This window comes from Microcaecilia unicolor, chromosome 8 (assembly GCF_901765095.1).
Source record: "Microcaecilia unicolor chromosome 8, aMicUni1.1, whole genome shotgun sequence".
Lineage (NCBI taxonomy): Eukaryota > Metazoa > Chordata > Amphibia > Gymnophiona > Siphonopidae > Microcaecilia > Microcaecilia unicolor.
In genome coordinates, this window is record NC_044038.1 from 31,772,861 (window position 1) to 31,786,552 (window position 13,692).

The 13,692-nt window shown below is 43.9% G+C and overlaps 1 long non-coding RNA gene across 1 annotated transcript in view; it reads right to left on the bottom strand.

Moving 5' to 3' along the window:
* Positions 1–3,948, bottom strand: part of LOC115475645 — a 183,688-nt gene extending 179,740 nt beyond the window's left edge. The window contains exon 1 of the long non-coding RNA XR_003943077.1: positions 3,736–3,948. This is a non-coding gene — a long non-coding RNA (uncharacterized LOC115475645). The remainder of the gene's footprint in view (positions 1–3,735) is intronic.
* Between the last annotated feature and the right edge of the window lie 9,744 nt (positions 3,949–13,692).

A 13,692-nucleotide genomic window follows, 5' to 3' on the forward strand; every position in this document is an offset into this window, starting at 1 on the left:
CGTAGCTGCAGTATTTTGAGCCATTTGTAGCCTTTCTAGGACACCCTCCTTACATCCAGCATAGATGGAATTGCAGTAATCAAACTCAGTTAAAACCAAAGATTGAACTAGCAGTCTAAAGATGTCAGATGAGAAATATGATCTGATTCTCCTCAGCTTCCAAAGAGACCTGAAGGATTTTTTTCACTACTAAGGAAACCTGCAGCTCAAACGTGAGGAGACTGTCAATTAATACACCCAGTACCCTAAGTGTAGAGTCTAGGGGGTATAACACATTGTCAATAGTAAAGTATGCTAATGAGATGCAAAACATGCAAATGCATGCAAAACAGCTCAGTAGTATTTAGCAGCTTGATCCCTAGTGGTAGTACTTTCAGACTACCTCTTGGGGTCACTGGCATAATTTTGAACCTGGCACCAGCAAGAACAGAAGTGACCATTCATGCCTGACCCCACTAGACTCCAGGGATATTCAAGGCCGAGGGGGGAGGATTTGTTTCTTAGGACTTCTGAGTGGGGTTCTTGAGTAGGGAGACACCTTCCAAGTGTGGAGGGGGGTCTTTGTGAGGGTGGCATTGAGAACAGCTCAGTGTGACTTTTGTTGGCCCCTTTAAAAAGTGCATGAGGGTACTGGGCCACATCTTTGTGGCCCGATGCTCCTGGAATTACTACTAATCATTTGTACAGCACTACTAGACATATGCAGCATTATATGCAGGTACTATCTCTGTCTCTAGTGAGCTCACAACCTAAGCTTTTGAGGCAATGGAGGGTTAAGTGACTTGCCCAAGGTCACAAGGAGCTGCAGTGGGAATTGAACCCAGTTCCCCAGAATCTCAGTTCACTGCACTTTAGGCTACCCCTCTACTCCAAGCAGCATTATTCATATATTAAAGGAGTGACTAACCTGCCATAGCTCAGTACCACAGTGTAGTCACTCCCGTGGTAATTTAAGGTGCGATAAAAGCCTGATTTTTACCGCACCTTGATAATTATCCTCTAATTCTGCTGCAATAATTTCTTTTAAAATGTTTATTACTCAGAGTTCTAGAGGGTTATTTATTACAGAACAAAGTTTTGTTACAACTTAAATCACGAATATAATAAGCACTGAAACTGCAGCTTTTTTCTGCTTACAGTTACCGATAAGATTTGCTTCCTGCTGTTTTTAAAAGCCAAATGGCAGAATTTGTCAGCGTGTGCATGACCTTTGTGAAGCAATGGCCCAGTGGGAGCTACATCAAATGCCCTAACCTGTCAATGAGCAATACATTGCAAAATCAGTAGGAGAAGATGTTGTAGTACCAGTGTGTATATAAGAGCACCTGAGGACAGGGCATTTATGAAATACCAAGCAGTCTGAAAAGTTATTCGCCATGCATCCACTATTCTTTGATTGGAACAGGTTGTCACATTGGGGTATTGCTCTGGACAATAAGAAATGTGCTTTGTATGGTAAGTGCATCTCTTCATAAAGGCAGTTAATAAATCCCAATAAATAAACTGTATACTATCATTTTCTATGATAGGTCCTAGGATGATAATTTGGGGATAAATTTTCAATAAGCTGCAACGGAGATTGTGAGCTCTTCAAGGACAGAGAAATACCTAGCGTCAGGGGCGTAGCCAGACAACAGATTTTGGGTGGGCCTAGGCAAGAATTGGGTGGGCACCAAGTGTTTCCCCCCCCCCCCAAAAAAAAATCTCAGCTGGTGGGAAAACGCTTCTTTCCACCTTGGCAGCAGGAATGCACTGAAAACTGAGCATGCGCAGGTGCCGGTGTCATGGAGAGTAGCGTTTTCGTTAGCATCAGGGGAAAATCTTCAGCTGCCGGAGCTTGGGATTCCCACCAGTTACCACTAAACATGTGCTACTGTTGGGTGGGCCTGAGCCATAAATGGGTGGGCCCTGGCCCACCCAAGCCCCCCTGTGGCTACGCCACTGCCTAGCGTACCTAAATGTAATTCACCTCGAGCTGCTAACGAAAAAAGGTGAGAGCTAAATAAATATAAACAAACACTGAATACCTGGCTACTGCAGGTACCCTGAAGTTAACTGGGCACTGACCAATATTCAGACCAGTGCCCGGTTAGCCCAGCGGATAAAGGTAGGACAGCCTTTTTCAAGTTCTAAATTTATGCACTTACTGAACTGGTTAGTGGATTAAATATCACTGCTGATTAAACGCTGGCACCGCCCTGGACCACCCTAGCAATAACCGGATGGTACCACAGCAGTCAAAGGCAGTATGCACCCACTTAAGTGCCACTGAATATTGGTGGATGACCAGCTTAACAAGGTATAAGCAGGCAGGAACCGCGTTTGCCCAGTTAAATCCTTTGAATATTAGACCCATTATTCAGCATGACAAATATTATTGAGTCACTCATGAATAGGGAGGGGCCATTGGGGTCTGTCTACAAAACAGGAATGAAAAGTCATTATGTCACAGTAACATAGTACAATCCATTCTTTCTGCCCAACAAGATAAACTCATAGCACTAGGTATGTGTACCTGATCATCATATGTGTACCTGATCTTGATTGGTCCTTGCCATTTTCAGGGCATAGCCCACACGAATCTACCTGGCACTGTCCTTGTTCTAAAACTTCTGAAGCTGTTATCGAAGCCCCACTCCAGACCACCAAAATCTGTCCAGCCACGATCAGGGCACAGACAGTAGAAGTCCGCCCAGCACTGGACAGACTTCTATGGTCAAATGTACCCTAAAGATAACACAAGGGAAAATATTCCCGATTTTGTTGACCTACAGAGAAGCAACTAACAGACAAATAACAGATGTTAAAACTGCCATTTGGCTTTCGTTTTGTAATGCAAAAGTGTACATTTATCACACCCCTTTTGCCAGTTAGTCATAATATGTATCAGAAATGGTTGATGATAAATATGAGAATAAAAAAAGAATTTAAGAGGAGAGAAGAATTTATTCAGATGATCTCGATCTTTGTCCTGCTGCTGAGGAAATAAATCCAAACCATTCGTTTATGCAGCTTATTTAACATCTGGAAACTTTAAGAATTCACCATCTGGAATAGTTTGGTAGCAATTGTAATTTTCGTTCTCTATATGCCTATTTTTATTTTAAGCTAAATTGGAATAAACTAACACCACGAGCAGGTTGTTCTACCCTGCACAGGATTTGCCTTATGCTTTGATTCGTTTCTTGTCATGCTGTCTCTGGTTTCAACATTTGTTGTTTGAGTTTGGATTTGGTTGTTTGTTGCTATTAATTAACTAAACAGAGACTTAAAAAAATTAGTATCAACTGTTCTTTATAGGTCATGTGTACTTAGTAGGGATGTGCTTTTGTTTAAAACAAAATAAAACAATCCTGACAAAATACCCTATTTTGTTTCACTTTGTTTTGAAAATAAAAAAAAAATGGACCTTCTGTCATTTTCAAAGCTATTTGTATGGATGCAAGTTTATTAGGGCTGTACATCGATAAAATTTTTGTAATCATGCGATTAATCACATGATCCACTGTGGGCACCATCTCCTCCCCTGACACCACCTCCCTCCCTTGACCTCCCTTCTTTAATTCTTCCATCCCCTATATATCCAGCATCTGTCCCTCTAACAACCCCCACCCCGCGTCTCTCTCTCTTTTTTTTTTCCTGTTTCTCCCCCTCGTGGTCCCCCCTCCCTCCCTGATAGCCATCTTTCTCTCTCCCTCTTTTTTTATCCCAGCCAAGGAGGTTAGAAATAATCACCACTTTGGTAGCACCAGGCAGCTCCTCTCCCTGCTCCTCAGGCCCTGCTCCTCAGGCCTCAGCTCCTTCTCCCTCCTTGTGGCAGCTTCTTGAGGCGCACAACTCCTACCATGCGGCAGCCAGCCCGGCAGCTCCTCACATGCAGCGCTTCTCAGGTAACTCCTCGCACCTAGTGCTCCTCATGGTGCTGTAGTTCCTTTCTCCCTGCCTCACCCACCGAAGCCTCTGTAACAGGAAGTTCCACCCCTCTAACAGAACTTCCTGTTACAGAGAGAGAGGCTTGGAGCACGCGGAGGAGAGGGGGCTGCCGGAGCATTGGACAGTGTTGCCAGGTGGGCGGTTTTCCGCGACCCGCCGCGGGCAATTTTTGCCCGCGGCGGGTTGCGGTTTTTTGGGCTCCTTTTGGGTCTTTTGGGCGGTTTTAAAAGCGGTTTTTTCGGCCACGGGGGGCAGGGTTAGTGATGTTTTGGGCGGGGCCGATGATGGGGGAGGCAGGGCCGGTGACGGGGAGGCGGAGCTGATGACGACGGGGGCGGGGTTGATGATGGCGGGGCGGGGTTGATGACGGCGGGGGCGGGGGTGATGACGCGGGGGTGGGGGTGTCAGGGGCGGGGTTTGACTTTGGGCAGGTTTGGGGCTGGATTTGGGCTCGATTGGGTGGGAAAAAATTTTTCCACCTGGCAACCCTGACATTGGACAGGTAAAGTCCTGACAGAAAAAAAAAGAGAGAGAGAGACTTGGCAAAGTGGTAATTTTTAGCACGAATTAAACATTAAAGGGTCCTTTTATTAAGGCGCACTAGTGTTTTTAGCACATGCTAAAAATTAGCATGCGCTAAATGCCAGAGGCACCCATAGAGGGGCATAATTGAACAAAAACGTCTATCTCCATGGGCGTTTATCTCCGAGAACGGGTCCGTGAAGGGGCGGACCGAACCGTATTTTCGAAAAAAATAGACGTCCATGTTTTATTCAACAATGTGTGAGCTGGGCGTTTTTGTTTTTCAGCGATAATGGAAAATGAAAGCGCCCAGCTCAAAAACGAATAAATCCAAGGCATTTGTTCATGGGAGGGGCCAGGATTCGTAGTGCACTGGTCCCCATCACATGCCAGGACACCAACCGGGCACCCTAGGGGGCACTTTTACAAAAACAAAAAAAAAAAGGTAAAAGAGATCCCAGGTGCATAGCACCCTTCCCTTGTGTGTTGAGCCCCCCAAATCCCCCTCAAAACCCACTGCCCACAAGTCTACACCATTACTATAGCCCTAAGGGGTGAAGGGGGGCACCTACATGTGGGTACAGTGGGTTTGGGGGGGGGGGTTGGACGACTAATAAGCATTAAGCAGCACAATTGTAACAGGTAGGGGGGATGGGCCTGGGTCCACCTGCCTGAAGTCCACTGCACCCCCTAACAACTGCTCCAGTGACCTGCATACTGCTGTCAGGGAGGTGGGTATGACATTTGAGGGTGAAAATAAAAAGTTGTGAAACTTCATTTTTTGTGGTGGGAGGGGGTTAGTGACCACTGGGGGAGTCAGGGGAGGTCATCCCCGATTCCCTCCAGTGGTCATCTGGTCATTTAGGGCACTTTTTGGGGCCTTATTCGTGAAAAAACAGGGTCCAGGAAAAGTGTCCTAAATTCTAGCTAAAAACGCATACTTTTTTCCCATTATCAGTGAAATGCGCCCATCTCTGTTCGGCAGATAACCACGCCCCAGTTCCGCCTTCGCCACACCTCTGACATGCCCCCATCAACTTTGTCCGCATCCGCGACGGAGTGCAGTTGAAAACGTCCAAAATCGGCTTTCGATTATACCACGTTATTCGTTTTTGTGAGATAAACGTCCATCTTCCGATTTAGGTCGGAACTTGGGCGTTTTTCTCGTTCGATTATAAGCAGGATAGTAATATATATGTATGTATATATATATATATATATATATATATATATATATATATTTATATAGTTGTCTCTAGTGTTTGGAACACGCTAAAAATGGTAGCACACCTTTGTAAAACACCCCCTTAATGCATTAATTGCATTATTAATGCATTAAATGTACAGCCCTAAAGTTTAAATATGACTAGCTTGAGATACTTTACACATGGTTTTGTAAAATATGTGAGACAGATGATATTATTTGAAGCACATAATTTAAACACAATGGCTCTGTTGAATGTTGATGCTGCCTTTATTTAAAAACATATTTTGATGAGCATGTTCTGGTGTTGTTGAGGATTGTATTTTTTTATTGTTACTTTTTTATTCAGTTTTTTTAAATTGAACAAGGACTCATCAACATACACAAAAACCATCTTTATGAACAATATAAATTCCAACCCTGCAACGCAAATTCCAATGCCTTATTCCCAACAGGGACCTCCTCCTCCCAGCGCGGATCTCTAGGCGCACCATATAGAATCCGGGGGGTAAGGGATTAAGCAGCTGCCTACAATTTGTTTTCTTGATGATCTGAAAACTCAGACTCAGGGGTCATTATACAGAAAACACACTCTCATCCCAACATATTTTCAAACTTAAATTAATCAACCCTCCAATAGCTGGTATCCAAGTTTTTTTTTTTTTACTAATCCGACGCATTCTAATAAAACCAGACAATACAGAGCACCCGAGAAGATGTAAAAATGTTTTTTGTTTGTTCAAGGCCATTCTGTTACAAGATGTAATTACTGCAAATTGCATTCATACTGTTGGTTTTGGCAAAGGCCAAAAAATATTTTATTCATACTGCATGTGCTACACAACAGACAGCCAAAGGGAGCACAGTTATACATTTACTGACTCTCACACTGAATCTTTCAATTAGTGAAAAATTCTATTAGCTACAAGAGACTGAAGGTCATAGTGAAAGCCTCACACAATATTATTGCATTAAAGCTATAAGTTATTTCTATGATTACCATTCCGTTTCACAAATACCAGCACAATTGTTCATGAACTGAAACCAATAAGCATTTGATACACATTCCACTCTTTTTCCACATTTTGTTGCATATTTTGAAAACTCACCTCAACTGCATTATCTATAGAATTGTTTCTCTTTCATCCTTATTTCATTAGCAGTCATTCATCTGAGACTTGTTTGGAACAATACCCATTATTTACTACGTATAATACAGGACCTCTAGGCCACTAACTGTTTTCTTCCTAGACAGGAAATGCAAGATGTTAAGTGCTCACCAAAAAGAACTGTAGCATTATAGGAGGCTCTTCTAATGACCGCGAGCCACAGCGTGGCTCCACACTGCTGTGCTATTTGAGATTCACAGCAAAGCCCGAGTGTTTATTGCTAGGTTATAACGAGAACAATTGTGAAGAGTGAAACAGCTGTTGTCCCACAGTCGGGTAGATTCTGTATAGGGCACCCACATTTAGGCATCAGGAAAATGTGTGCAAAGTACATATTTTCCATTATTTATTTTGTTTATTTGTTACATTGTATCCCACATTTTCCCACCTATTTGCAGGCTCAATGTGGCTTACATAGTACCGTAGAGGCGATCGCCAATACTGGTATGAACAAATACAGAGTGAGGTTGTGGTAAAGTAAAGGTCATGTGTGACAGACACATTAGGGAATCATAAGGAGGAAGAGTCAAGTTATGTCCAATACGAGTTTTGGTTTTGTACTTATATAGGAGAAGCTGGATGAGTAGGTTGATTTGTATTTAAGTCCTTTGCAACTTGGGTGGTGGAGATTTAGGTATGTTCGTGATGATCTTGACGTGTTTCTTTGTATCCCACATTTTCCCACCTATTTGCAGGCTCAATGTGGCTTACATAGTACAGTAGTGGCAAATACAAAGTGAGGTTATGACAGAATAATGATCAGGATTGATAGACACATTGGGGGTCATAAGGGGAAGAGTAGGTTATGTCCAGTAAGACCATTTATATTGTTGTGTTGCGGGGTTAAGGCATTTAGGTTGGGTCATTTGAGTATGCCTTTTTGAACAGGTTAGTCTTTAGGAGTTTCTGGAAAGATTAGGTGGTCGTATGTGTATAGAATAGTGACTAAGTCTGCATTTGTGCGTGTCCATTTAGGTAGCCCACTTATGCCAGCTCAAAGGCTGGTATAAATGCAGACACCTAAATGTGCCAAATACACGCAAAAATACAGGTATTCTGTAACCTATGCGTGCATTTTCTGGGCATGCCTTGGACCTGCTCATGCCCCTCACACATCATTGCCCCTTTTCAAGATGCACCCCCTTGAATTGACACGTTCAGGTTACAGAATACTAACTAATGGCAGTTGCATAGGCAAGTGCAAATTGACACCACTTAGCACCAATTAACTCTAATTATAGCCAATAATTGGCTGTCCTTTAAGAGCGAATTATTTTATTAATTTGAACAATGCCTATTGCCCTTTTCTATAACAGTGCACACCACTTTGGCTGCTAAGCATCTACTTGTGTACTCTTTTTTTATAGAATCTGGGGAAATGACTTAGGTTGAGTTCATCCTACTTCAGGAACCCTCCCTGCTGCTGTGCTTTTTAGATTCATCCATTTCTTAAGCTCCCAACACAGACCAATACGGTGCTTGTCCATCTGCCAGAGAAAACTGAACATATTAACTGGAAACAACACTGAAAGTGCAGAGCAGTTCTTCTGCAATGGACTCTGATTTAGGAAGCAGATGTGCCAAAATTATAGGAGCTGATATTTTGAGGAGCAAATCTGCTTAAACTTATCTGATTACTTATGCTCTTAATTCTTTTTTTCCCAAATGAATATATCTTTATTAACATTTTTTAGTAACAGATTCATTGTATAGAAAACGTTGAACCATCTATAATATTTCACTTTCACAGATCAATACTCCCCTCTCCTCCTCCACCCAACCTGCCCTCCCTTCCCCTCTCCCTGCCCATTCTTTCCCCCTAGATTTCAGCAAAGCTTTTGACACGGTTCCCCACAGGAGGCTCTTGAACAAACTGGACGGGCTGAAGATAGAATCCGAAGTGGTGAACTGGATTAGGAACTGGTTGACGGACAGAAGCCAGAGGGTGATGGTAAATGGAATTCGCAAGAAGGAGGGAAAGGTGAGTAGTGGAGTGCCTCAGGGATCGGTGCTGGGACCGATTCTGTTCAATATATTTGTGAGTGACATTGCTGAAGGGTTAGAAGGTAAAGTTTGCCTTTTTGCAGATGATACTAAGATTTGTAATAGGGTGGACACCCAGGAGGGAGTGGAAAACATGAAAAAGGATCTGCGGAAGCTAGAAGAATGGTTTGGCAATTAAAATTAAATACGAAGAAATGCAAAGTGATGCTCTTAGGGAGTAGAAATCCACGGGAGACGTATGTGTTAGGCAGTGAGAGTCTGATAGGTACTGACGGGGAGAGGGATCTTGAGGTGATAGTATCTGAGGATCTGAAGGCGACAAAACAGTGTGACAAGGCAGTGGCCGTAAGTAGAAAGTTGCTAGGCTTTATAGAGAGGGGCGTGACCAGCAGAAGAAAAGAGGTTTTAATGCCCCTGTATAAGTCGTTGGTGAGGCCCCACCTGGAGTATTGTGTTCAGTTTTGGAGGCCATAGCTTGCTAAGGATGTAAAAAGAATTGAAGCGGTGCAAAGAAAAGCTACAAGAATGGTATGGGATTTGCGTTACAAGATGTATGAGAAGAGACTTGCTGACCTGAACATGTATACACTGGAGGAAAGGAGAAACAGGGGTGATATGATACAGACGTTCAAATATCTGAAAGGTATTAATCCGCAAACAAAACTTTTCCGGAGATGGGAAGGCGGTAGAACTAGAGAGCATAATATGAGATTGAAGGGGGGCAGACTCAAGAAAATGTCAGGAAGTATTTTTTCACGGAGAGAGTGGTGGATGCTTGGAATGCTCTCCCACGGGAGGTGGTGGAGAGGAAAACGGTAACGGAATTCAAACATGCATGGGATAAACACAAAGGAATCCTGTTCCAAGGGAATGGATCCTCAGAAGCTTAGCTGAGATTGGGTGGCAGAGCCGGTGGTGGGAGGCGGGGCTGGTGGTTGGGAGGTGGGGATAGTGCTGGGCAGACTTATACAGTCTGTGCCAGAGGCGGTGGTTGGGAGGCAGGGATAGTGCTGGGCAGACTTATACGGTCTGTGTCCTGAGGAGGACAGGTACAAATCAAAGTAGGGTATACACAAAAAGTAGCACATATGAGTTTATCTTGTTGGGCAGACTGGATGGACCGTACAGGTCTTTTTCTGCAGTCATCTACTATGTTACCCTCTGCTACTCCTTTCCAGTACTGCCCCAATTTGGAGCATTCCGCAGCAATTTGGAATTACAGGCAAATTTGTTCCTCCTCCAAATCTGTCAAAGTTGCCTAAGGTTCCTCCTCCAAATCTTTAATGGCCGATGTCTGTTATATTTTCCATCCTTGCTATAAACTGCAAATGCTCTCTCCATTTTTGTAGTGTTGGAACTTCCACTTGTTTCCAACAACTTGCTACGGTATTCTGTGCTGCCATAATACTCCATTTAACCAGCCTTTCTTTTCCCTTGCTAAATTTAGGAGGCAGCAGCCCTAAAAGCGTCACTTTTGGTACTATTCTCAGGGGCTGCTCAGATAGTTTAATGTATCTCCTCCTACTTACTTCCAGAATTCCCTACTTTCCATCATAAATGCCAAAAAGTCCCTTCATGACCACACAGCCTCCAGCAAAGGATGGAGGCTATCAGATAAATCTTTTTTCAGTCTTGAGGGGAAGAGATACCATCTGTAGAGAACCCTGTAGGTAATCATCTTTATCACTGAGCATACCAACCATTTCCATGCTGTGTCAAAAATCCTTTTCCAACCTGGTGTAAATGCCCATGCCTAATTTAGGCATGGAACAGGCCTATTCTATAACAGTGCATGTAATTTCTAGGAACGCCCAATGATCCGCCCCTGCCTCTCCCATGCCAACATCCCCTTTAGAGATCCGCATATTAGAATTTACGTACACCGTTTTACAGAATACGCTTAGAATGTTTAAATTAGTGCCAATTACTGCAGATAATTGCTTGTTAGTGGACAATTATCAGTGCTGATTAGCTTGTTAAGCAATTAAGTTGTATGAGCAAATAGTCTACACATGCAAATTTGTTTGCACAACTTTGGTCACCGTTTATAGAATCTGGGGAATAATACTGAACCGGGTGGACTACAAGAAAGTCCCCTGGACCCAGTACATATGTCTCTTGCAGTTCCTGAAGTGAATGGAACTATTCCTCTCCAATCATCTGACTAAATATTTGTAGGCCTCACGCTGCTCACCTATTAAAAATTGTCCTCTCCTTCCCCTTCATAAAAGCCTCTTCCTCTCTAATTAGAGCAAACGAAGCTTGCTTTCTTGATACCTTTGGAGACAAAAGACCGCTTGCCAAACCTGCAATAAATGGAGGGTGAAGGGATTGCATAGAATCACCCAACCTCCTCCCCCTCTTGATATCCAGAATAAGCATTTAAGGAGTGGCCTAGTGGTTAGGGTGGTTGACTTTGGTCCTGAGGAACTGAGTTGGATTCCCGGCACAGGCAGCTCCTTGTGACTCTGGGCAAGTCACTTAACCCTCCATTGCCCCACGTAAGCCGCATTGAGCCTGCCATGAGTGGGAAAGTGCAGGGTACAAATGTAACAAAAAAAATGGTGTCCACCCTGCCTTTTCAAGAATAACTCCTGGTTTTCATTGGCCTAAAGACCAATCCAAGATATGCTTTAATTGGGCTGCTAAATAATAGTATGTAATATTAGGAAAAGACCAAGCCTCCACCCTCCTTCTGCTGAAATAGTACTTCCTGAGCTACTCTTGGCTTTTAATGCCCCCAGATAAAATACCTAATATCCTTATGTAATTAATAAGCAGTCTTGAAATGAATTTCAATGGAGAGAACTTGAACTAGGTATAAGAGCCTAGATAGAATGTTCATTTTTATGGCTGCCATTCCCCCCCCCCCCCCCCATCACAATAAATAACTAGAGTGTCATTTCTCCAAATCTCTTTCTAATTCACCCAGTATTGTCCCCAAATTCTTGCTATATAATTTATCCTTGTTAACCTCTATGTACTTAGGGATAGATTCCATATATGGCACCTGAAAAATCCATGCATTAAAAAATACGCCTAGGCGTATTCTCTAAAGTACACTTAAATTTTATAGAATAGACTTCAATTTCCACACAGTATATAGAATAACACTGAGTATCTCTCCACGTGACCAAATTTGGACCAAACAGTGGCCAAGCCAGGTCACAAGTACCTGGCAGAAACCCAACTAGTGGCAACATTCTATGCTACTAATCCCAGGGCAAGCAGTTGCTTTCCCCATGTCTGTGTCAATAGCAGATTATGGACTTTTCCTCAAGGCACTTGTCCAAACCTGTTTTACACCCAGATACATTAATCACTGTTACCACGTCCTCCGGCAAAGAGTTCCACAGTTTAACTATTCACTGAGTGAAAAAATATTTCCTCCTATTTGTTTTTAAAAATATTTCCTTCTCTGGACCGCCTCTGCTGTTTGCTGCTGCTTGTTTTGAGTGTTTTCTCCTGTATTTTCATGCTCACAAATGATATTGAATGCACATATGATTGCATGTAGGATTTGCTATAGAAATAAAGGTCAACCAACAAGTTCATGGTAAGATTTAGATTACCAATACATTTATGAGTGCCTTCAAGACTTATACTTCCTTCATTGGGTCTGTGCTGTCTCTAATGAAGGCTAGGCACAGACACAATTTACGGAGTGTGAATACCCGTTCCAAAGCAGTCCCGCCACCAAGACCCTGACGCAGCGAGACGTAACGCTGGCCATTGTTGGCTTGGGGCGAGGGAAGAGAAGGAACGAGTCAGAATCGTTAAATACCCTAGTGCAAGCAGTTTCAAAAGATAAGTGTTCTTTTGAACTATATATATTCATAATACCACCGTGTTGAGTAGTTCTTTTTGAGTACCACAGTGAGAGAGAAATCTTTATTAATCTACACATTGAGACACATTGTGTGAAGGAGATTAGGCAGGACTGGAGTTCGTGAGCCCTTGGGCCACTGTCGAGGAGCGGCAGGCAAGACCACCTCGGGACTGGAAACACAGAAGAGCAGTACTGGAACTCTGGACTGGAGTAGTACAAGGCAGGCAACTAGAACAGATGAGACAGGAACAGCTTCAAGTGCACCTAGCCACCGTTCCTCCGGAGTTGAGCTCCGAAGTGCAGGCGGCCGGCAGGACTTGCAGGATAAGGCAGGAACTGAAGATCCAGAGGACCCACCCTGGGTCTGGGATACACGAGGGCGACAGGGCACGGAACTAGACTCAGATAGTGTGCTGCTGCACAGCCACTAGCAAGACCCAGAAGACAGACCAAGGAACACAAGGCGTACAGAAGCTAGCAGGAGCAAGGACTAGGGCAGCAACACACTAGGCAGAACGGGGATCCGGGAATACCCACAGGGTAAACCCTCTAGCTAGGTGGAGACAGGATACAGGAATAATCACCCAGGAAAACACATTAGCCAGACAGATACAGGATTCAGGATATACCCTCAGGATATACAAGCAGGGTAGGCACACAGGCTAGGCAAGGCAGGGTTCAGGGTAAAGAGAGCAAACCAAGAATAACAGGCCAAGGGTCTGGGCAGGCAGCACAGCAAACAGAGTAACCAGGAAGAACAGGCCAAGGGTCTGAAGCCACAGCCGTTCCACACACTGACTGGGGAACCCACAAAGGCTGAGGCTTCGCATACAGACAGAGAACAAACCCGGACAAAGGTTTCACCCCAACCCAGGGTAAGCCAGGAACAGAGGCTTCACCCCAACACAGGGTAAGCCTGGAGCAGAGGCTTCACCCCAAACACAGGGTAAGCCAGGAACAGAGGCTTCACCTCAAACACAGGGTAAGCCAGGAAGGACCCACAGTCCATAGACAGACAGAGGCAGGGAAGA